We start from the raw sequence: 24878 nt of genomic DNA on the forward strand, positions 1-24878 counted from the left end.
TACCCACTGAATCAGATAGAATTTTCTAGAAGAAAATGATTGCTCGATAGAGTATAAGCTAGAAAAATCTATAAGAAAGTGAGGGAATTGGAATAGAGTGGGGGTGGGGAGGATTGAAATCTAGCCTAAGTCACTCCCAGTAGCTACTGTGGAGTATGACTCCATGAAAGTATCCCACCTTCAGGCAAGAGAAGGCAGGATTTTGTATCGCTTTATCCCTAAATAGCTCTTCTTAGTCCAGGACAGTATTTCTGAGGAGTGCACAGCTATGAGTTTGCCAGAGCTGGGGGACATGTGGACTGATCAATAAAGGAGATCTGAGGTGGGGAGACAGACAGCATCTACTACAGCCACACTTTTAGTTAAGATGAATTTGGGCTTCAAGAAAGAAAAAAATCTGATGGAAGTTGGCTAAAATAGAGCAAAGGCTTTATTTTTCTCATGAAACAATAAGTCTAGAGATAGGCAGTTTAGATCTATGCACCAACTCCAGGATATCCTTAGCTATTTCTCTGCTCTTTCCTCCTTCTCACTACCATATCCTAAGTGTGTGGTTTGGACATAAGACCACATTCCAGGCAGGAGCAAGGAGAAAAGCAGAGGACTACAGGGACAGGCCAACCAGTATAGCAAACTCTATAAGAAAAAAAACTCATGGAGCTTTCCCAGCAGTACTACTCAGAGACTTCTGTTAATCTCCCCTGGGTGAGAACTAGACCATAAATTCACTGCTAGCTGAAAGGACTTTTTGAGAATTTTAGCTGTCCATCTTCCATAGGAAACGAGGTCAGATGAGGAGGGGGATTTGGGTTCACTCTAAACACTCAAAATATTTTCCAAACCAAATATTTTACCTTTGAGATAAATGACTTAATTAACTTAGGAAAATAGAGATTCAATTCTACAATTATATTGTACTTAGAAAAAAAGTAACGGAGAAAAAAGTACATATAAAATTATGCATATTATGCAATAGGCTTAAACTATACTCAGAAGAAAATTATTTTACATAGGAAGGACTGAAAATAAGTGAACTAAGTATTACACTAAGCAAAAATTAGAAAAAGAGTCAGAAATGTACTTAAGGAAAATAAAAAAATCACCAAAAGCAGAAACTGACATTTAAAAATTAGACCAAAATGGGGAAAATTGCATTGCTAATTTAATCGAATATTTGTTCTTTGACAAGGTCAAAGACCAACCTCTGGCAACACTTAACTGAAAACAAAGGAGAGAGTCACTATATTATGTTAGGAATGATGGAGGGGATATAACAATATATTTTGGGTGTTTTCCCCTTAACACTGAAGATGATACTATGACAATTCTATGTTAAGAGAAAGCAAAAAGCAAAAATGTGGATGAAGTACATGGGATTTTTTTAATTTAAAAAGACCAAAATTTATTCAGTAGGTAATAGAAAACCAAGGGGGGAAATGGATAACATAGTCATTTAGTTTCAAAATAACATAAATCAAATGGAAATGGAACCAACAATTGAGCAAAATATGCCGAGCACGATTTTTTTTTTTTTTTTAAGTAGTTTCCATGCCTAGTGTGGAGCCCAATGACCCTGGGGTCAAGACCTGAGCTAAGATCAAGATTTGATTGCTTAACCAACTGAGCCACCCGGATGCCCCTCTCAGCACAATTTACAAATAAATTGTTGTGGCGGCTGGGGGTGCAGTCGTTAAGCGTCTGCCTTGGGCTCAGGGCGTGATCCTGGTGTTCTGGGATCGAGCCCCACATCAGCCTCCTCCACTAGGAGCCTGCTTCTTCCTCTCCCACTCCCCCTGCTTGTGTTCCCTCTCTCGCTGGCTGTCTCTCTCTGTCAAATAAATAAATAAAATCTTAAAAAAAAATAAATTGTAAGATAAAAAGTTTTATCTTAGATATTTTGCTTACAGGGAATTTTTCTTGAGGGGAGAATGATTTCTGTGACTAGATATGCAATTTAACATTATTTATTAGCATTACTTATAGAAAAATATGGAAGATTATATAAGTACACACTTATAGAATATTGTGGTTCATATACACGGTGATACATATTAGATTGAATTGTATAACATTGCTGCAATTGACCATTTCAAGTCTACAAAACAGTGATTTCAGATTCTCCAACTCATAAACACAAACATACCCCAATATTTTACTGAGAGTATCTCTCAGTGGAGGGATTATTAATTATTTTGGTTGTCTAATTCTAATAAATGATCAGAATGAGTACATACCATGCATGTATTGCCTTGTGATATTCCACCAACTATGCATTCTTCGGGAACAGGCATTTAGTTTTGATAATCATTGTATCCCTGTTGCAGAGAAAGCTCTGCAAATATTTGTAGAATCAATGATTGAAAAAATATTTATACTATAACATAGAAAATTTTAACTTACAAATGAGGGGAACTAGGGAAATTGCTAATGAAATTATTTGCCTCACCATGTGAAAGGGTTAAAGAAATTTTAAGCCTGTATGCTCAATTTAGGTAATTATTTTTCCTTAATGTATTCAGTATGTGTAGTATCTGATAAGATCACATTATGAGATGTTGTGTCAACTTTATGGTTATCATTGAAAATATCCAATTAAATTTTATAAATATAACTTCATGTGGGAAATAATGAAAACATCAATGATAAAAGGAGATGTACAATCTCAAAAGAAAAATTTCTACCCCAAAGTTCAGAATAGAATGGTAACATAGTATTTTAATCTGTTATAGTGATATATGAAATAGCATCAAATATACTTTACTGATTCATTATTCAAATTCTCAAATTTCAAAAATTAGTCCTATAAGATGTCACAATTTTGTAGACCAGGCTTATGGTCTACCAGGAAAACTGCATTTCAGCATTGCAGTTATTTTCTTCTCTAATGTAAAGGGGAACACAGGAAACCACTGGCTATGATGGTCTTCATTGCAAAAGAAGATTGAAACCCACATTTGCTCAGAAATCCTATTAATGCCTCTATTGAGAAAAAGGCAAAGAAAAGCACTAAAATGTTAGTGATTTCCCCACATTTTTGTTGTTGTTGTTGTTGTTCAACTGTTTGGATAAGCTGACAAGAGTTAATTCCATAAGAATCCTTTCCTTTAAATGATTTTTCTGATGTAACTCTCCTAATTCAGTAGCATTTGATAGTTCTCTTAAATATCAAAATGCTAATTTTGGCCTACATGATATTAATAAATGAGATAGGTATTTTGTATCATTCTCTGCCCTTACTCATAGAGTTGGTATATTGTCATTAGATAGAGTATTTTACTAGGAAACTTATTCTTCCAGTTATGGATATGCTAATCTGCAGATAGATTGGAAACAAGTCTTTGCATTCTGTTCATAAAAGAGATGTAGCTCCTGGGTATGGACTTGGGCTTTGAGTAGAGACAGGTAGACAAGGCAGGTATTTATGAATATTGTAAGTAGGTGAATTTGGTCATAATATTTTGTGGCTGAGATCATACTTGATTTGCAGTTTTTTGAAATACAAAATAATAGTGTTCTCGAAATTCAATGTTGCCTGGTAACAAGGAACTTATAAACTCAAACAAGGCTCCATTTATTTTCCGGTATTGTTTTTAAAAATAGCTTAAAAATGAAAGCTAAAATATACCTTCAAAACTTGGATGGCTTATATGCCATAAAAATTAGATTTTTTCCCCCTAGAAATTGAAACATATTTAGTAGCAAAATTTGGCAGCAAAACACAAGGTTTGTATTTTCCTATCATGCTATCATTTTCAAAAGTGTGCAGGTAAGGAGATCTTTTTTCCCCATAAAGGAAGAAGTCCAAGAGATTTTTATCACCTTGAGACAAAGAAAGTCAATAAGCTTAAAAAGCGGCATGAATGACTTAGGTTGACAGTGAGGACATCTTTATCCCTAATAGTATTTGTTCAATATTGAACTAGGAAAAGATTGCAAAATATTTTCAATTTGATCACAAAGTATACAGTAAATTTTAAATATTTTATATTTAATAAAGATACATTTTTTCTTTGTCCAGTCCTTTGCATTCACTCTTAGTACCACACAGTTCCATTTAATTTAGAAAGTTTGTACCTGAAAAACAGAGCACAATCTCTCAGTTGAGCTCTGTGCTTGTCAAGAGCAGTGATCGATTTGATTGCAGCTCTAGCAGTTAGAGGAGTGTTCATGTCATGATCAAGTAGCTTGAAAACACTTCTTTAAGATGAATGATTCTTTTATATTTGGTGATGCTTTCAGTGCACACCAGGGTTCCTCTTGCCTGGGCTTTCCCTGCAACCCTCTTTTTGACATTTCCATTAAACTGTAAAAAATTATTGTTGACTGATTAACATCTCACTTTAAGAGTTCTGCTAAAAGCCATATTCATGAATCAAAGTCAATGTGTACCACTGGTAATTAACTTGACAAAATTCAGCTTTCCTGGCTAATCATCTACTGGCTGCTTTATGTAAGGGCTGTCAATTCAGATCTACAAAACAATTGGAGTCCACTAAAAGGGAGGGGGAGGCATCAGAACTAGTGATTAGGCCATGTTCTCTAGCTGAGAACATATTCTAATTAGAATTCTGAAGTATAATGAGGAAACAGAAACATTCAAAAATGTTGACTTGAGATTCCCACATTTATAATTATATAAAAGCAGCCTAAATAAGATCAAATGTATGGTAGGGGTTAAATAATGAGATTCAATGGAGTAAATTTCCTAGGGTTTACCATATGAAAGTTTCTGAGCAAGACCCTGACAAGGGAGTTGATCACCTGCAGCACTGCAGGGCATTGTGGTTAAGAAAGCTGCCTCTGCAGTGAGACATGTTCAAATACCAGCTTTACTAGTTGTGTGATTTTGGAAGAACTACTAAACTTCCTTATGCCTATATTTTCTCATTAAAAAATAGAAAAAAATAATTTTACAAACTATATGTTTAAAGGTTATAGAAAGTAATAAACTTAATCCATTGCCTGGCATTTAGTAGATGCTAAATACTTATCACATATTATAATTCTACTATCAATTATGATCTATAAACTATGGGAAAAATCAAGCACACAAATTATTATCAATAATAGTAGAATAAGTGTGTCAAGAAATACACAAATGAAATGCCCTTAGGTTTCAGAAATGAAAGAAGATCTGGGTTGGGAGAACTTGAAGGAAGAGGAGAAATTGATTTTGAAAATGTTCCTTTCAAAGACAGGTATAATTTATCATTTAAGGTGAGGATATCTATTTCAGTTAAAGAATATGAGTAAAATCATACAGCAGGGAAAGCATGAAGTATAATTGAGGAACAGGAAAGCAATCACTTTACTAGATGATAAACTTTTGTAATAAGATTATACTGCAAAGAAAGGTTGGATATTGTAGATTGACTATATTTAAATCATCAAGAGATTGTTCAAAGTTTCAAAGGATACTTTGTTCACTTTTGCAGGCTAATATATTCCAACATCAGGAAGTCCAACAGAACCCAGACTCACCTTCCCATAAAATCGGAGTTAACTTCTAGTTAATAATTAAAGCCATTTATAAATTTTTAGAGATTAAAGCCGGTAGCTTTTATGGAAGTCAATTTAGTGCTATATTTTTTAGAAGTAGCAAGAATCTTAAAAATGTGTAACATGCTTAAAAATGTACATTCGTTTCATACAAAGAAAATAAAATTAAGTAGAATCTTTTAAATATTGATAAAATCTTTGTTTAGCTAAAAGAAGAATCACCTGTGGAATTTGTCAATTTACACAGCTTTTGGAATGACCCTTGAAGAATCTGAGTTCATTAGTTTAGAATGCTGCTTAAGGCATCAATAATTTTCAAAGGCACAAAGGAATTCCAATTGTAAGAAGGAGAGGCAAAGACATTTCTTTTTCTTTCTCTACTCTGAAATCACTGAAACAAAAAGAGCAAAAAATGTATAAACCATGTTTTTGGTAAAACTAGGAATACCTGTACTCTTGAATCACAGTTTAAGATGAAGCATTGTCAAATGCCATAAATATCCACCCAGGATACAAGAAAGTACTGACAGAGGACATATGCAGTTACATTGTCTCAGACACAGCCAGCTAAATAGAAACGTTGTTGAGACCATTGGAATGTGTGAAAGAGAAAAGGCAACAATCCTTGGTTTGAGCCAAAGGAAACACCACGTTTGAACTGTTCACATAAGTTTTGAAGACACCCAAAACAATGCTATGAAATGTTTAAGATCACATAATGTGTAGCAGTAGAGTTTTGAAATGTTTAAGAATGATAAAAAAATTTTTGGGGATGTTTTATACCTCAAGAGGTAAGGTTGTCAGATTTAGCAAATAAAAATGCATTCATATAGCCTATTGCATGAGATATATCAAAAATTGAGTCATTGTTTATCTAAAATTCAACTTCAACAAGGAATCCTGAATTTTATATGGCATCCCCACTCCAGAGGGATTCTAGAAAGGTAAACAGAGACATCACATTTGTAATGTTTTATTTCTTTAAGGAAAAATCTGAAGTAAGTATAGTCAAATGCTAGAATTTGCAGAGGTTGATGTTTAGTATGGGGATATCCATTTCATAATCCTACTTACTATTGTAAAAATAATTTTAGAGAAAACATAATGGGTGAACAGACCTCATTGGTAGTAACACAAATGAAAAGCTATCTTGACATAAATTTATTAATAAATCTGAGATCCATATGAAGAAAACATAGTATACTATTGAGGGTTAGAAAAGAAGATATGCATAGATAGAAAGACATGCTATATTTTATTTTTGTATAGGAAGACTTATAATGTAAAGAAACCTGTGCTTTCCACGTTTATAAATTTCATCAATTTCCCTAAAATATCTCAATATAAAGTTTTGTGAACTAGACAACATAATGGATTCTAAAGTTCATAAGGGTAAATAAATTTGCAAGAACTGCCAGATGAATCTGAGAATGATGATTGATAAAGGGGATAACCCAAGCTTATAATAAAGTACATTATAAATAAGTGTAATTATGATATTACATTTGAGCTGCAGTTGTGTCCTGTCTTAACACATTAGATGGCCATACAAGTAAAATTGTGACTGCCATTGCATAATGTGGATTGACCCACAGTCTACTTTTGAGTCTTGAGTCTTTACTATCACTTTCTTCCTTTTTTCTTTTGGCCCTTGTTCAATTCTCCATCATCTTTCATCTGGAATTGTAATAGCTCTTTAATTGCTCTTCATACTTGCAGTAGTTTTCAAGTGTTTCCTTCCACCTCAGTCAAAATGATCTATGGCAAATACAGGTAATGTGTTAGCTTCCTTACAGAAAATAGTTTGAAGCCTCTTCACGGCATATTAGGCAAATGTTAATCACATTAGCAAGGAATGAAGGACACACTAGGACTCAGCCCTGCCTAGCTCTTCAGCCCTGTCTTTAGCACTCAGATACCTCTGAAAGCTTCTCCCCATCCCCTCCCACAGAGCAGCCCATTTTTCATTGTGTGGAATTTCCTCTCAACTTACTTCACCTGGCCAATTTTTATTCATCCTAAAAAATTAATTCAGCTACTGTATCTGCCCCTTCCCAGTGGAATGGACTAAGTGTACCACCTCTGGATATCTCCCTGTAAGTGTAAATTTTATAGCTCACGGGTGAATCTCATAAGTAAATCTGGCAATTTTTAAATTATATGCCAGTCTGTTCCATCACTCAGTGCCCTCCTGGGGACAAAATTTCATTTCTCTTTTTGCTCTTAGTTCCCAGCATGTTGTATACGTAATCAATGGTTAATAAATATTGAAGTGACTTGTTGAATGTCAATTGAAGTCCTTTCAGTGAAATATCACACACATGCTTAGACAAATGATATCTCACACAAACAAGCAGACAGATGCACTAAAACTCCTAGAATATTTCTAAATTTCAGCAATATTTCTCATTTTATGGGCTATATCCTTATGTCTGTTTGCTTCACTTTAAATCAGCTTCAACAATTTTGACTTCATTTAAACATAAAATAAATAAATAAATTGTAATCCACATTTTTCAATTCTCCAAATGTGGTTCAAAGAAAGCCCCTAATGAAAGCCCTCCTTTTTTATGGTCCATCCTTCTTTCTCCCTATATATGCTCTATAATGTATCATATACTTTACCACAAAAAGACATAAGAGTGATGAACTAAAACAATGAATCTAATTAGAAATAAAGGCTTTGGAACAAGTCCCTCAATGAGAGACTGAATTTGATTCCTTTACTGTGTTTAAATTTCATTTCAAATGACATATATTGATCACTTATTTGTAACAAATATTTTAAATATCAACTGAATACTTGAAACAATGAGTGTATTTGCATATTTTTTTTATTTTACAGGTGAGTAAATGCGACATTGAGTGGTGAAGTGAATTTTTCAATGTAATAAATAGTAAATGTCAACTCTCAGAGAAGCAAAGAAGTAGACTAATTGATTTTACTTCAGACTTATTTTCCTTGATTACAAATATGATCTTGTTTTATCATTTGTGTTAGATGTTTATAATTATTATTAGATTAATTGAATTTTAATGGAAAAAATTGAAAATCCTAGCAGTGAATTTGTAATATATTATCATTGCTGATTAAACACATTTGAACTTGTTACTTTTTAAATTTATTTTAAGAATGAATTTCTTTTCTTGTTTTCCCATTCAAAAGGGAAAAAAATCTAGATTTCTAACCTTTCCAACTGTTTTATGTACAAAAAATGAAGCAAAACTACTTCTACTTATAATAATAGGATTTTCTCTCAAGTTAGACAAACGGGCCCAATAATATCACATTACAGTGGGAGTTTGGCCTAAAATGTTTAAAATATAACCCGTGTAACCTAGCCACAACTGGAGGAAGCCAATAATGTTCTCCTACTGTTTGACGATAAAGAAAACTTCAGGGAAGTTTCATTTATCCTGCTCTTTCACTGTGGAGCAAGGTGACTGCCAAGTTGAGTTTTACAATAGCTTAAATTGGCTAAAACTGAAAGCATTTAGTAGAGTGGTATTTCACCATAATAGCTCCATTGGTCAAGAGCTGAGCCAAGAGTTTACACAAAGAAGGAAAAAGGAAAATGCTTTGTTTTTGTTGCAGAGAATTCTATCCAAATCAACTTGCATTTGATTATTTAATATTTCAGAAATGACAAAATTTTCAAGGGAGTAAAGTTTCTTTGCTGCTTTTGAGCTCTTCCCTCATTTCTATATCTCATCCTCTTTCATGTTCTTTGCCTTTTATCCCTAGAGACCTTTCAGGCTGTTGCATTAGTTCTCTTCTAAGTCTCCTTGATCTTGCAGGCTATCTAATAATAATTACTCTTTCCATGAATATCTGCTTTGTATTATGATGCTCTGATAATTTTCTGCATCCACCATTTATTGACTGTCTACGATAAGCCAGGTAGATATGCAACTAATATAATTGGATGAGAAAAATGATACACTCTCCGACTCTCTGGAGGAGATTTTCATTTAGGAAGGAAGATAAATTAACCAACAGCTAACTTTTTTAAACTTACAGTAGAGCTTGTGTCAGCTATGTGATTATAGTGTTATGGAAATCTGGAGAACAGAACAAGGTTATTCTGCAATCTGGTGTTGGAGGAGAGGCTTTATGGAAGAGTAAAGCTTTGTGTCTGGTTGTTAGGTATTTTTGGGGGGGAAAAGGGATTGGGGCAGTTTTCTAAGCAGTTGCAGAAAATGATGGGGTTGGGAAAGGACCTAGCATGTCCTGAGGTTCATTCTGTTCAGTTCAGCAAGAACACATGGCGTGGAGTAGGGAGTGTTAGGAGGTAAACTTGGACAATTACACTTGCTGTAGACTTTCAGGAACTTTCTTTGAGATACGAATAAGTTTGAATTGTTATGTGGGCAATGAAGGGCAAAACAATATTTGAAAAAAACATAATGAGAAGGAGTGACATAGAGATAGGAGATTGTCGCAATAGTGAAATATGCCAGCTCTGCCACTCACAATCTATGTTATCACATTGCTTATCTTTTGTGCATCCATTTTTTTCTGTAAAATGGTGTTTATGTAAATGATTGTTGTAAAGATTAAATGAGGTAATATGGATTAAGGTTTTGGAATACGTGTTTGGAAAAGAAATAAAAGAATGCTAGAGATGAACGTGTGAATGAAGTGAGACCTGAGAAGATGTGTCACATTCAGGAGACTGTAAAGAGGAAAAGCTGGTAATTGGTGACTTGTTATTCATGATGGGAGAGAGAGAGAAAGAAGTGAAGTTAGCTATTAAGGTTTCCAACTTGAGAAACAGGTATGGTAACATGATACCCTATACAGGAGGCTAGAGGTGGTAAAAGAAACTCCTGTTAATATTTTTGTACAAAATCCTTTCAAGAAAATTACATTCAGTTCCTGTTAAAAAACATAAAGCAGGAACTTAGAATAAAGGCACTAAGTGGGAGAGAGAGACTTAGGAGTTAGTGGAATAAAAGTGGTTGTTAAAGCCATTGAGGATGAATGTAGGAAGAAGTGGGAGGAATCTCTGGGGTTCCCCAGTTTTTAAGAATGGACAGAGAAGAAATCTCTAATGATAGATTCATAGGTTTACTGGAAGGGGGATGTTTAGGTGCAAAGACTCTTAGATGGAGGCATAACACATATATAATACTAGTAGGATGTATTTGAAAAATAAAATCACTTTCTTAGAGAACATTAGAGAGAATATCTTCTCCCAATCACAACCATGGTTATCGTTTTATATCTACTTTTAGCCTTTTGTTTCTTTTTTTTTTTTAAGATTTTATTTATTTATTTGACAGAGATAGAGACAGCCAGCGAGAGAGGGAACACAAGCAGGGGGAGTGGGAGAGGAAGAAGCAGGCTTCCAGCAGAGGAGCCTAATGTGGGGCTCGATCCCAGAACGCTGGGATCACACCCTGAGCCGAAGGCAGACGCTTAATGACTGAGCCACCCAGGCGCCCCTAGCCTTTTGTTTCTTAAACAAATGTTTCTTTACATATTTGTGATTGGAGTATAACAATTTACAAACTGCTTCATTCACTTGACATTTAATATGATCCATATTGCCACATAATCATAATCACTATGTTTAGCAGCTGTAAAATAGTCCATGTTGAATTGTACCATATTTATTTATGGTACAATTTATCTTCTATGGGGAGATACACTATTTATTTATTTCTTTATTTTGCTCAGGCAAATATCTTAAGACATTAAATTGTCTTCTAAATTTCCATTTTTTCTTACGTAGTGCTGTGTATGAGACTGGACACTGATCACAAAATGCCTATTCAACAGATGTGTTATTTATTTTTACAATGAACTACATATTTAACTTTTCAACAGTTATTCACATAATTATTATTGACATCTTCAGTTCCCTCACTATTACAGTTATTTTCAATCAAGATATTGGTATTGGCATCAAATGCTTCACTTTTAAAAAAGATAAAAATGTTGGCCAGTCTACTATTTCCAAATGATATTTAATTTTATAACATTTTGAAGTATTAAAAATACTGTTTCATATAGTCTTAGATATTCCAAAATTTATTAAAGAAATTAGTTCTTTATTAATTAAAGAACAAACTGTATGAGTTATGTATATGAATATAAGCTAAATGTTTTGCATAATTGAGGAAATTCACTTAATGATATAATATGAAAACCCATTCTGTCTCTATTATTTAATTTCTAGTTGAAAAAAATCATAATTCCTTTTGTCTCAATTGGCATATCTTTTACAAATGAAATGATAACATACTGCATTTCTATCTCACTTTCTTAAACTGGTTGACAGTTGTGCTAATATAATAATGTTCTGGGACCAGATGTTTTGTCATGCTCCTTACTGAGGGCCTTTTAAACTGTTTTACGTATTCTCTTAAAAATAGTCAGTGAATGATAACTATGTGTCAGGCATTTTGCTTACCTACTCTTGTCTGCCTTTTTATTTTTTTTATTTTTATTTTTATTTTTATTTTTTTTAAAGATTTTATTTATTTATTTGACAGAGATAGAGACAGCCAGCGAGAGAGGGAACACAAGCAGGGGGAGTGGGAGAGGAAGAAGCAGGCTCATAGCGGAGGAGCCTGATGTGGGGCTCGATCCCATAATGCCGGGATCACGCCCTGAGCCGAAGGCAGACGCTTAACTGCTGTGCCACCCAGGCGCCCCCTTGTCTGCCTTTTTAAACTTTTCACTGTAAACTTCAGCATTGAGATTGAGTAGGGGGATGGAAAAAAGAAATATCTCAGCAAAATAGTTTGCTGTTAGATTTTGAAAATATTTTGGTGTGAATTATTATGGTTTCCTTTGAAACCATAAGGCTATTGGTGCTTTGATTTATGGTACCCATCTATATTATCATAAAGAGAAATTTGGTGACACTAAAGAAAAAAAGCTTAGAAATCATTGTCCTGATTTTAGTAATATACACTTGACTGTCCAAAAGGCCCCTCGTGGGCTTTTTGTGGGACCTGGAATTAAAGAGTTCAATTTATTTAGGATTTGCAAATCCTTGTGATTTAGTTTGATTTCAAAAGAGCTAAAATTCTGTACAAAATAATTTCACAGATGATTTTGGCAATAAAATCTCTGCATAAAGCAGTTTTTTCATAGCACATTGAATAAGAAACCAGGTATTTTATAAAATGGGTAGAAAGATATTTTCATTTTATGTTCTATTTTCTGTTTCACTTTGGAAATTCTACTTTGCATGTAATGCTTAGCATGCATTTTACTTTAAACTCATTCTACTTGATTTAAAACAAAAACAAAAAAACAAATATTTGAGCACCTATCATATTCATCCACTCTACTGAATTCAAGAACATGAGAGCATTCAGACAAATCTCTTTCCTTAAGGAATTTATATTCTGGGTAAAGAAACAGATTATATGCTTTTTAACAGGAGGATTAATTTACTAATTGAACAAATGTTTATCAAGCATTTCCAATATAGTGAATTAGGGATACAGCTGTAAAGAAGATTATCTCTGCTCTATGGAGTTTATATTACATTTGAAGAGTTAGGAATATGGTAACATCAGAAATTAATAAAAAGTGCAGATGATGATAAATTCTAAGAAGACAACAAAGCAATGGAAAGGATAGAGTGATCATGTGTGAGTGTGTACGTGTGTGTTTATGTGCCCATGCACACGCATGTGTGTATGTTTTGGTGAGTCTTTTAGAAAAGGTAGTCACAGAAGTCCTTGTCAGAGAAGTAAGCCATCAAAGATGTGTGAGAAGAATTACATAGACAAAAAGGGATATAGGGGTAGGGTTCCAGGAGCTTAGTGAGCAAGGGCAGAATGATAAATCCCAGAGCAGAAATGAGGAGGCAGGGCAGGCAGCTGCGGAGTGATGCCTGGTGCTTTGTCTTTTCTTCTGAGAGTAGGAACCCACTAGAAGCTTTTCAGCAGGGCTGTGACCTGATATGATCTGCTTTTTAAAAATATCAGTTTGGCTGCTATATGGAGAATGTATTTTGGAGGGCAAAAGAAGAAATAGTCCAGTCAGGACATTATTGCTGTAAAATGATAGCATAAATAACAATACAAGAATTGTAAGAAAAATAAGTCAAAATGAGCGTTAGTGGACTTGACTGTGATTTGCTGTTAAAGAAATATTTCTTAATAGAAAGCTGTAATACAGAGAAGGGTGGGTCCATTGCAGGCAATGAAGAACTGTTTTGATAAACGAGTTTTGAATTTGCATTACTTCTTTCTAGGCATTGAGTAGTACTAGTTGAATGAAATGGGGTATTCATGAAGGAGAATATTAGGCCCTAAAGCTGTGTAGGCCAGACACCCAGATTGCAGATGGCATAAAGCACAAACTCAGGAATTTGTACTTCATTCTGTAGGCAGTGGGAGTCATTACGGATATTCGAAGAGGACAGTGGCATGTACAGTTTGGTAGTGGTTTGTAGTATTTTTTGAGGAGCTAATATTGGGTACAAGGATCTACAGGGGAGTAAAGGTGGAATATGAGGTGAGCACCTGGGCAGGTGCCAGGTTAGTGTTAATTACTAGGTGAGAGACATTGAAAAGAAAGACTGCATACTGAAGGGTTGAAGGAGAAGAAAGAATGAAAAGTAACTCCAGGTTTTACATAAAAGATATGTATCCCTTTTAATCTCTGCAACAACTGATGAGGTAGGTAATATTGTTACTTTACAGATGAAGAGGCTGAAGTGCTCAAGGTTGCAAGTAGCTTGCAAAATTCTCACAGCCAGAGAGTGTCAGATGGGATTTTAAACCTAGGTAAATTGCGGAACACTGTCCCCAACATGTGCTGAAATAATCTAAAGTTTCTAAAGATTGGTTACACATGCATATAGTACTCTATTCTTAAGATATTTATTTTCATGGTGAAATAGTTGTTATACTTGAAAATTATTGTGCTTATTAATAAATGTTGCTGTTGTTGTACTCAAGATATTTAAAACACAATACAAAAGGAAAACTGTGTTTAAATATAACTTTGGCTTTTATTTTCACTGTTTAATCACAAAAATGACATTAATATATTGTTTTCTAATGTCTTAATTATTAGCTGTTTTATTACAAATATTTCATTACAAATTTAATCAACTATTTATCTATCTACAAGTCTAATTGGAAACTACCAAGCATAAGAAAAAAGAGTGGGATAAAGTCAGAGGAATTAATTTAAGAAACAACTTAGCAGAAGAGGAAATACTTTTCTATTAAACAATAGTTTAAAATATTAAATGCAACATATTTTCAATCTATCTTTTCTTGCCAAATTAAAATTACATTATGCTAAGCCTGAAAACAGATAAAACATCTCTTAGGTTCTTATACTTGGTTTTATACCATAGCATTCTTGACATTAATGAATTATTTCAATTCTTTCAGTTGTTACAGGAATGATTAACTTTGTGTACTGATTTATTAATGCTAACTAAAGAGCACCAATCCTTTATTATTTCTCTGGATTCTATTCCATTTTGTAACAACAGTTTAGGAACTAAGCTATGTGATAATTGTATAGATTTGTCCTTTTTTAAAGATTTAAGGTACATTAACATAAATTAATATTTATTGATTTCACACAGTGGACCAGGTATTGTGGCAAAACAGATATACAGTATATTTAAAGTAGACAGCCCATATCTCCATTGTCCACCTTTCAGTTTAACCCACCACAGCTCAGTGATATTTTTGCTGAAAAAATGTTTCTTTTGATGATTATGCTTAGTGCTGTACATGTGAAATTTTTAGTGAGTGCAAATAGTAAAAAATGATTTTTAGTGAGTGCTTAATATGGGCTAGAAATGGATACAAACATAAGTCATTGCTGTCATTGAGCCTATATTTCACAAAAGGTAACTATATGTGAGATAGTAGGTACTGTGAAGAGCTTCAGTAAGGCTGGCTAAGGGGGAAAAGAAGTGTGGGGAAGAAGGGGCATTGAGGTCTGGGATGTTGTGGACAAGATGTTCACTCTTTTATAGATTTGCTTAGGGAAGTCTTGAAACTTTTGAGAAGGAAGGAGTACTGTGCAATTACTCCTAAGTTTCATTGAAAGAGAATTGAGGATTGGCCATTAATTTGGTGGTACAGTAGTTGCTGGGACCTTGACAAGAGCTATTGCATAAGTCTGAGAGAATATAAGCCTAATTGAACTAGTTCAAGAGGATGGGAGAAGAAGATGAAATAGTAAGTACACCTCTTTTGAGCCTTGCTGTAAATTAAAGCAGAAAAATGAAACAGTGGTTGGATGCAGATGTGGATCAAATGTGCTTGTCATTTTTAAGATGGAAAATTTTTTTAAATCAATTTTGCATGATATTGGGAATCTCTTGGTGGAGAGAAATAATCAAGGAGGCAAGGTTGGGGGGGGCATACAAATTTTGGAGTATTGTCTTTGAGTAGCTAAAAATGTATGGATAGGTTCCAAGTACATAAGGAGGGATTAGGTCTAGGTAGGAGTAGGGCAGCTTATGCCTATTAACAGAAGAAAATATGTGGTTTATGGACACAGATGAATGTAAGTTGGTGGATGTGACACTGGCAATATTTAGGACTTCTCTTTCGATTGCATCTTTCTTTTCAAAGAAATAGAAAGCATAGACATCAGCTGAGAATCAGAAAAAAGGAAATATGCTAGTGAGGGAATGGAAGTACAAAAGTCAAGAAAACTCAGTTTGGTGAAAGAGGATAATAAAGAAAAAATGTTTATTTTGTGGATGTTATGTTTGAGGTCCTGTGGGTCATTCAAGACAGGATGTGCAATCTTTCTGCTCAGTCAGGAGATGAGGTCCACAAACAGTTTTGGATATTAGTGGCAGAGTTACGGTAATTTAAACCATGATGTAAAAGATATGGCCAGGGAGAACTAGCAAAGTGAGGAGAGGAGGCCAAGGTCATAATTAAAGAATTTTATTATTTATTTAGGTAAGGGAAGCAATGTCAGCAAAGGAGAAAGAAAACAGAAAGGGACAAAGAAAACTAAGATAAAACAGCAATAATAGTGACTAGACAAACATTTATAAGAAAGAGTGTTGTTTGTAAATGAGTTCTAATAGGATGAAAACTAAAAAGACACCATTACATTTTCATTATTAGGAGGCTATTGATTACCTCCCAGTTGTTTCTGAAAAGAGGTGGGTTTGAAGCTACAATACAATGAACTGAAGTTTCAAGAGATTTGACCATGACAGCAAAAGGACACCTCACGGGAGGTTAGTAGTTTTAAAGTGAGATAGACCAAGGGAACTTTTATATTTTAATAAAAGTTTATTAAGTATCTCCTCTATACCAGACACTATTCCAGGTAGCCTTTAACAGAGTGGACCTGGTGAACAAAATTGACAAAATTCTCAATCCTCAATATCATATTCTCATTTAGGTTGTTTCTTTAAGCTGTTTCTTTCAGCCTAAGAAGACTTGAAGATTTAAAAATTTTGCATCAGGAGAAAGTCAAAGGAGAGAGGAAAATAAAAGGTGTGGTTCTTGGGTGTGGCAGACTGAAGGAAAGAGCATGGTGTCACTTGACATCACAAGAGGAAACCCTGGTAAAATACCAAACAGTTTTCAGTTTATGGCGGACAAGGATTTTGTACAAAAACACTATGGCTCAATGAAAAGAACAATATAATAGGTTTTAGAAGACTGTGGTTCTATACCCACAATTTGACTAGCTGTATCAGCAAAGGAAAGAGCCTTGAGGAGCTGTAGCTTTGTCATGTGTAAATTAGAGGTATCTCTTCTATTGCAAGATGATGTTACATTGGTCAAGTGAGATTACGTATTCTCTAAAGAGCCTTATAAATCAAAGATCTTTTTATAAGAAAATGATAATTGATAGGGCACGTCTGCAAAATCTTGTGATCTATATTTTGTGGTTCTTAAAACCCAATTATTTTATAATTATTGTTAATTTTTATTTATCTATGTTTGGAGTGAAACTACATCTTTTTATTTCACATTTTTTATTTTGTATTTGTAAAAATGTATTTATAAAATCCCTGATTGATTTTTATGAGCAAGTTAAAGAAATATAGAATATATAATTTCCTTTGACCACTGTGCACTAACACAAGAACAAAGACTTTAGTATGCCCTGTGTGATCACATGTTTATAATAGATGAGTCTTGGCTTACAATGACCGCTTTGTTTGATGTTTATTAGCCCATGCCTTAGTGCAATTGAACTTGTCCTAAATTCACTGTTTCAGAGCTACAATGTGTATAGCACATTCATTGTCCTATGAATGATACTCTCAAGTATAACTTGAGTCCAGTCAGTAACCTTAGGACTTTTAAGGTTCTTTTCCTTATAAAGTCTAGAAGCTCTGGTTAAAATATTAGAACATGTAAAGTATTAAAATATTTCAAATAGTGGACTCTTTATGTGATACAATTTTTAAAAATATCTGATTATGTTATCTGTATAGGATCAGGCTTGTCTCTCAACCTACATCTAGGTACTAGCGTTAATAAGTGAGATCCAAGATAGATTTCAGTTTGTGGTTATCTTATTTAATTCCAAATAAGACAATTTCATGGTACATTAAATTGTTTATAATTCTGATTTCTGTTGCCAAGAGTTCTCAATAATTTTGAAAACTATTACTTAACATTTTAAAATGATATAAAGACAAAAAATTTAACGTCACATTTTAAACTCTAGAGTACCATATGATTTATAAAAACAATATTACTGTGCTTCCCCTTATTCTCTTCTGTATTACTAAATCAAACCAACAAGTAATTAAAATACTAAGGTAAAGAGGATACCTTATTCAACCCATTTTTTTTCTCATTAAACTTTTGTTTTCTTGGGTCTCAAAATTCTGTGACAGATTTTTGGTCAAGTTATTTCCATTAAAAAGTACTGATTTTAAAACTAATAACTTAAAACTGCCCCCCCCCATCAAATGGTTCACCATACACTCTCCTTTCCTTCTAAGGGTGTTACGATTCATTGTTATAATTAACCAGTCTTTTACTATTAAACTTAAATGGCCAATTAACATGAACAGTTCTGAGACTGTTCTACCACTGATTAAGACTGGTGTGGTAGGTATTGGGGATAATATTCATTTAGCCTTCTGAGCTTTCTGGGGAGACTTGGTGACCTCGCCAGCTCCAGCTGCCTTCTTTTCCACTGCTTTGATGAAGCCCACAGCAACTATCTGTCTAATGTCATAAATAGCAAAATGACCCAGAGGAGGATAGTCAGAGAAACTCTCAACACACATAGGCTTGCCAGGAACCATATCAATGATGACAGCATCACCAGATTTCAAGAACTTGGGACGATCTTCAGCTTTTTTTCCAGAATGATGATCAATCTTCTCCTTTAGCTTAGCAAACTTGTAAGCAATATGAGCTCTGTGACAATCCAGTTCAGGTGCATCTCCAGCACTGATTTGGCCTGGATGGTTCAGGATAATCACCTGAGCCATGACACCAGCTGTCACTGGCTACATTGCTATGATGAACAACTTTGAGACATACATTCTTGACACCCCCATTGCCCCCATGAAGAGCCTTACTCAAAACTTCATGGTGCATTTCAACAGACTTTAGTTCAGCTGCACCATTAAGTGGAGTAAAGGGGACCACCATGTTGGATTTAAGAACACCAGTCTCCAGCTGGCCCACAGGGACAGTACCAATACTGCCAATTTTGTAGACATCCTGGAGGGGTAGATGCAGGGGCTTGTCAGTTGGACGAATTAGTGGCAAAATGCAATCCAGAGCTTCAAGCTGTGTGAAAGGTGACTTTTCATCCCTGAACCAAGGCATGTTAGCACTTGGCTCAGCATGTTGTCATCTTTCCAACCAGAAACTGGCACAAATCTATTACGTTTGGGTTGTAGCCAATTTTCTTAATGTGAGTGCTGATTTCCTGGTATCTCTTCTGGCTGTAGGGTGGCTCAGAGGAATCCATTTTGTTAACACCAACAATTAGTTGTTTTACACCCAGTGTGTAAGCCAGAAGGGCATGCTCATGGGTCTGCCCATTCTTAGGGATATCTGCTTCAAATTCACCAACACCAGCAGCAATAATCAGGACAGCACAGTCAGCCTGAGATGTGCCTGTAATCATGTTTTTGTTAAAGTCTCCAAGTCCTGGGGCATCAGCGATGGTCATACAATACTTGCTGGCCTTAAATTTCCACAGGGAGATATCAAGGGTGATACCACTTTCACATTCACTTTCAGTTTATCCAAGACTCAGGCATACTTGAATGAGCCCTTTCCCTCTCAGCCTCCTTCTCAAATTTTTTAATAGTTCTTTTGTTGATCCTACCACATTTGTAGACCAGATGACCAATAGTGGTAAATTTGCCCAAATCTACATGTCCAATGATGACGATGCTGATATGAATCTATTCCTGTCCCATTTTGGTTTTGGTTTAGTGGTGGTTTTTGTGACACCTGTGTTGTGGTGGCAAACCCATTGTGAAAAAGTAAATTCATTTATTTTATAATTAAAGTTGAAGTTCAGAAATATCCTCTGACTGCCCAAGCTATATGCTTGGAATATAGAACATAGAATCTCCTCATCACTCCGTCATATTCATAATTCAGTATCTGCAAATATGGTGGTGGTAGTGGTGGCAAATACCCTGCAATAAACTAATTTTTCCTGTACGAGGGGCTGCAAACCATGTGACTATCCTGTGGCTCTAGTGATTCTGACCAATTCCCACTGAAAAAAGTGAAGAGAAGAAAACTTTATCCCAACTTGCCTCCTTGCTTTTCATCATCTTCATCTTTAATATTTGTTGCTTTTTTAACTTTCTGAATATAGTGCTATACAAAAAGGTAGAAAATACGGGAGAAAATCTCAATTACCCATAGCTCCATAACTCGGAATAGCTACTCTTAATACTTTGCTATCTTATCATTGTTGGTATATTATTTATAATAAATATTATAATGAATATTTTAGAAAAATGAGATCATTTATTTTACATTGTTTTATAGGATGTGGCAGTATGCCTGGAGCATTGTCAGATTTCCTTACATTCTTCAAGAATATGATTTTTATTGCCCTATCACATTCTAACATAAGGATATATTATAATTTATTTAATCTCCTACTGTTGGGAATTTATATTATTTTTAATTTTTTGCTGTTATAAAATAACCACATTTTTTAGACTTTTGCTTTATATTGCCAAGTTACCTTCAGGAAGTTATCAACTGATATCCCAACTAGTATGAGAACACTTACTTTCTTGTATGTTTCACAATACTGGGTACACTACATTTATAGAATGGTGGAAATACAGATATATAGGTGTGTGTATATCGTGCATGTATATATGTATGTATATACACATATATGATAAATTATAATGCATACATTTAAATATAAGCAAGAATAGTATCTCATCTTTTATTTTATATCATTAAATATTTGTAAAGTTAAATATTTTTCATATGTTACTAGCTATCTCTACATTTTTTTTGAATTTCTTAACCATGTGAAATTTTTACTACATAAATTTTCACCACATAAATTTCATAATATGTTCTAATACTTTTAATACAACCACAGCTTCAACAACTCTGTAAATTTTAAAAATTGCTTGGTTAGTCTTATCATTTATTCTCCCAGAATTTTTTTTTTCTATTTCTTATTTGCTTACTCTTCTAAAGAAATTTATCTGGGAAAAGAGAAGTCACAGCAAGTATGTACGTTGATAGAAATGAACAATGGGTATAGAAAGAAACTGGCAAAACCATTCAGTATTATTGTATGGTAAGGACATACAATAATGAGTTGGGGATGAAAGATGGGAAACAGGTGGTAAATCCATGGATTGGAGGTCCTGCTGGGATAGGCAGTTCATTGCAGTCAGGGTACTTAGAGTGAGTGAACTGGGAAGAAAAGAGGTATAGTAGTTGGGGAATGTGGTGCTAGAAATCGAGATTATGGAGGGTTTTTTCATTGATATGACAGAGGAGCTGAGGTAGTGTTGATGACAAGATCACTGATTGAGAAGTAGTCAAAGAATCTAGAGGCCAGAGTGTTGAAGGAGTCATGCATATAGATATTGAAGCCACCCAAAATTGCGATGAGATTAGTGTTGGAGGTTTTGACGGTAAACAAAGATTTCTGAGAAATGGATAGGTGACTGTACTAAGAGGTACAATCTACAGTGCAATCTAACATGAGATTCAAAATTGAGGGTTGATATAGAGAGCCAGTGCACTAGATATTCCCTATGCCTAGAGTATTTTCCACCAGTCCCCCCCAATAATTTGTTCCTTCTCGTTAATTAGGTGTTTGCCTGTTACTGCCTTCAAGAGGCTTTGCCCCATCATCCAATCTAAAATAATCCCTGAGGCATGCTCTACTTTGTATTTTACTTGTTTTTTATTTAAGGAGCATTTATAACTAATAAAATATCTTGTTTATTTACTTGTTTTTATACACTGGTTCTCTTATAGATTATAAGTATTTTGAAAACAGTGATTTTGCATGTCTCATTTGTGGCTGATTTCCCAGACTTATGATTACTGACACATAGTAGGCAGCCAATAACTCATTGTTGAATGAATGAATGAATATTTATAGGATTAATTATTCTCTCCCACTTTCCTGTGACTTCTTCCAAAATCCAAATATAGTTTTTAAAGGAATTTTCCAACTCAGAGCACCCATTCTTCTTATAAGAATCGCTATTCACAACCTTTTCCTCAAGAACGGTGAATTAGTAACACAAGTAGGAAAAAAAAGTGTAAAGTTGTTCTGTTTGCCTAATGTAGTTATTCGTTAGGACTCAAAAATGTTGTCACTCATTACTTCAGGAAATTCTCACCAGTTAAGATAATGAACTTGAAGTATAGTTATCTCCTGATTAATTGGTTTCAACTGTCACTATCCTGTTATGCTTAGCCAATAGTCAGCTTCTCACAGATTAGTACCCCACAACTGTAAACTTGAATCTCCCCCTCCATATGACTATACCCTTTGCTTACTTTTGTTTGAAAGCAGATGAAAAATAATTTGAAAATCTTATTAGTCGGAAAAAAAGTAAAAATAAAATGATTTGTCTGTATTCAGCTCTTTTTTATATAAAAACAAATCTTTTTATTTTTGTGCTAAACACAAAGTCCCAAAGATAAATTTATGTTCTTATATGTTGGCAATAAGTAGAAATGTTACATAACCAGTTAACATGCGACTTAGTTTATAATGTGGGAAACTAGATACAGTATGGTGTAGTAGAATGAGCTCTTGGTGTTGTCAAGGATTAAGATAACAAATGTAAATTAGTTTCCCCTTTTTTCTCTCTAACAGACAAGATATGTGTTATTCATCTTCCTTCACAGAATAAAACTATCCACCTTAATTCGATGCCCAAGGCAAGAAATTTTTTCCACATCATAGATGGTTACTATGTAGCATGATTCTAATTGTTGCTGCTCTATTTTTATGAAGTACCATTCTGTAATCACGTCAGTGATTTAATGTTTCTAATCATTTACATTTTTAAGCCGCTGGTACCATGAATATTTTACAGAGTAGTTGATTTATGTTTGTATATTCAGAATATTTCAAGTTTAAAACAGAATGCTCTTTTGGGGTTTTGAGAATTGTAAAGGCAACATAGAAATTTACCATTTTAAAGTCTGTTGCCATTTATTGAGCACTACCAAGTGAAAGGCCCTGTATCAGCCAGCTTGGGCTGCCATAACAAAATACCATTAAAGTAGATGGTTTAAACAACAGAAATTTATTTGTCATGGTTCTGTATGCTGGGGAGTCCAAGATCATGTTTGGGTTCTGGTGAGAACTTTCTTCCTACACTGCAGATAGCCACTTTCTCGTTGTGTCCTCACATGGCAGAGAGAGAAGAAAGCAAACTCTCTAGTGTCTATAAGGACATTCTTTCCATTATGAAGACCCCACTCTTGTGACCTCATCTAAAGCTAATTCTCTCCCCACAACCCCATCTTCAAATAAAATCACTTTTGGAGTTAGGACTTCAACATATGAATTTGGAAAGACACAATTCAGTCCATAGCCGACTTGGAGCTAAGAAATACATATGTAGCTTTTTTTGAAGTAAAAACTAGACCATAATTGCAAGAGGTTACCATCATTTAGATTTTCTGTTGGAATGTAGCCCTTTATAGCTGCTTCAAAATTGTGTTTTATATAGATTGTAAAGCATTTATAGACCCTCTGCATTATAAAATTTTGCATTCAAATACACTATGGGTGGGACCTGGTTCTTTTTGTTTTATTTTGTGTGTATTATGAAAAATTTCTTATATGTACAAAACTAGACAGAATAGTCTAATGTATTCTTTTTTTTTTTAAAGATTTTATTTATTTATTCGACAGAGATAGAGACAGCCAGAGAGAGAGGGAACACAAGCAGGGGAAGTGGGAGAGGAAGAAGCAGGCTCATAGTGGAGGAGCCTGATGTGGGACACGATCCCATAACGTCGGGATCATGCCCTGAGCCGAAGGCAAATGCTTAACCGCTATGCCACCCAGGTGCCCCAAGTCTAATGTATTCTTAATGCACACATTACCCACTTTCAACAGTTACCAACTCAAGGTGAATCTGTTTTTTTCTATACCCCACCCACTGTATATAACTTCCCTCTGGTCTGGAATCAACAATTTTCTTCTAGTTCTAGGATTCCTTTAGTATTTCAATTCTTCAATGATGTTGCTCAGGGATCTCTATGGCTACTGGGTTGATTATTGGGTTTTTCGTTTGTTTTGTTGAAAGAGTAAGAAAAATGTTTTGTTTTGATTTTGAACAAATACATTACTGGTTCATACTGATTTTTATAGTTAAAAATCAAGAGTTCAGGAATTTTAGTTAATTCCTCCTATTTACATCTGTATCTCCTTTCTCCCTTCCCAAGAATCCTATGTCAGGAAAATCAAGAATGATAAAATTACGTTACCACAAAAATCACTCGTTTATTTCAACCAACATTATACATACAACAATATGTGCAATGAAAACACTACTACCAATATTATTATTACTGATAGAAGGTAATTTTTAAAAAATTCTTTTTGTCCATAGACTAGCTCACCAAAAATCTGCAAATTACTGTATGTGTATATTTAATTTGTGTGCATGTATGTGTGTGTGTGTGTGTGTGAAGAGCACAAGATTTATCTTCTTAATAAGTTTTTATAGGCAATACAATATTGTTAATTATAGGGACAATGTTGTAACAGCTTGTCTGTAGAACTTATTCATCTTGCATAATTGAGACTTTATGCCTGTTGATTATCAAATCCTCATTGGTTCCTCTCAGTGTGGTAATGCCACCAACTGGTACACATTGGGTTCATTGGTTTTGCTTTACTTTTTAATTTTAGGATCTCCTTTTTAAAAATTGGTTCTGTTTTATAA

The 24878-nt window shown here is 34.3% G+C and overlaps 1 protein-coding gene and 1 pseudogene across 4 annotated transcripts in view; one reads left to right on the plus strand and one right to left on the minus strand.

Moving 5' to 3' along the window:
- CNTN1 (contactin 1) overlaps positions 1-24878 on the plus strand; it is a 341918-nt gene that overhangs the window by 30290 nt on the left and 286750 nt on the right. The window lies entirely within an intron of this gene.
- Positions 18481-19877, minus strand: LOC100465350 (annotated as a pseudogene).

Source organism: Ailuropoda melanoleuca, chromosome 16 (genome assembly GCF_002007445.2).
Source record: "Ailuropoda melanoleuca isolate Jingjing chromosome 16, ASM200744v2, whole genome shotgun sequence".
In the NCBI taxonomy this organism is placed as follows: Eukaryota; Metazoa; Chordata; class Mammalia; order Carnivora; family Ursidae; genus Ailuropoda; species Ailuropoda melanoleuca.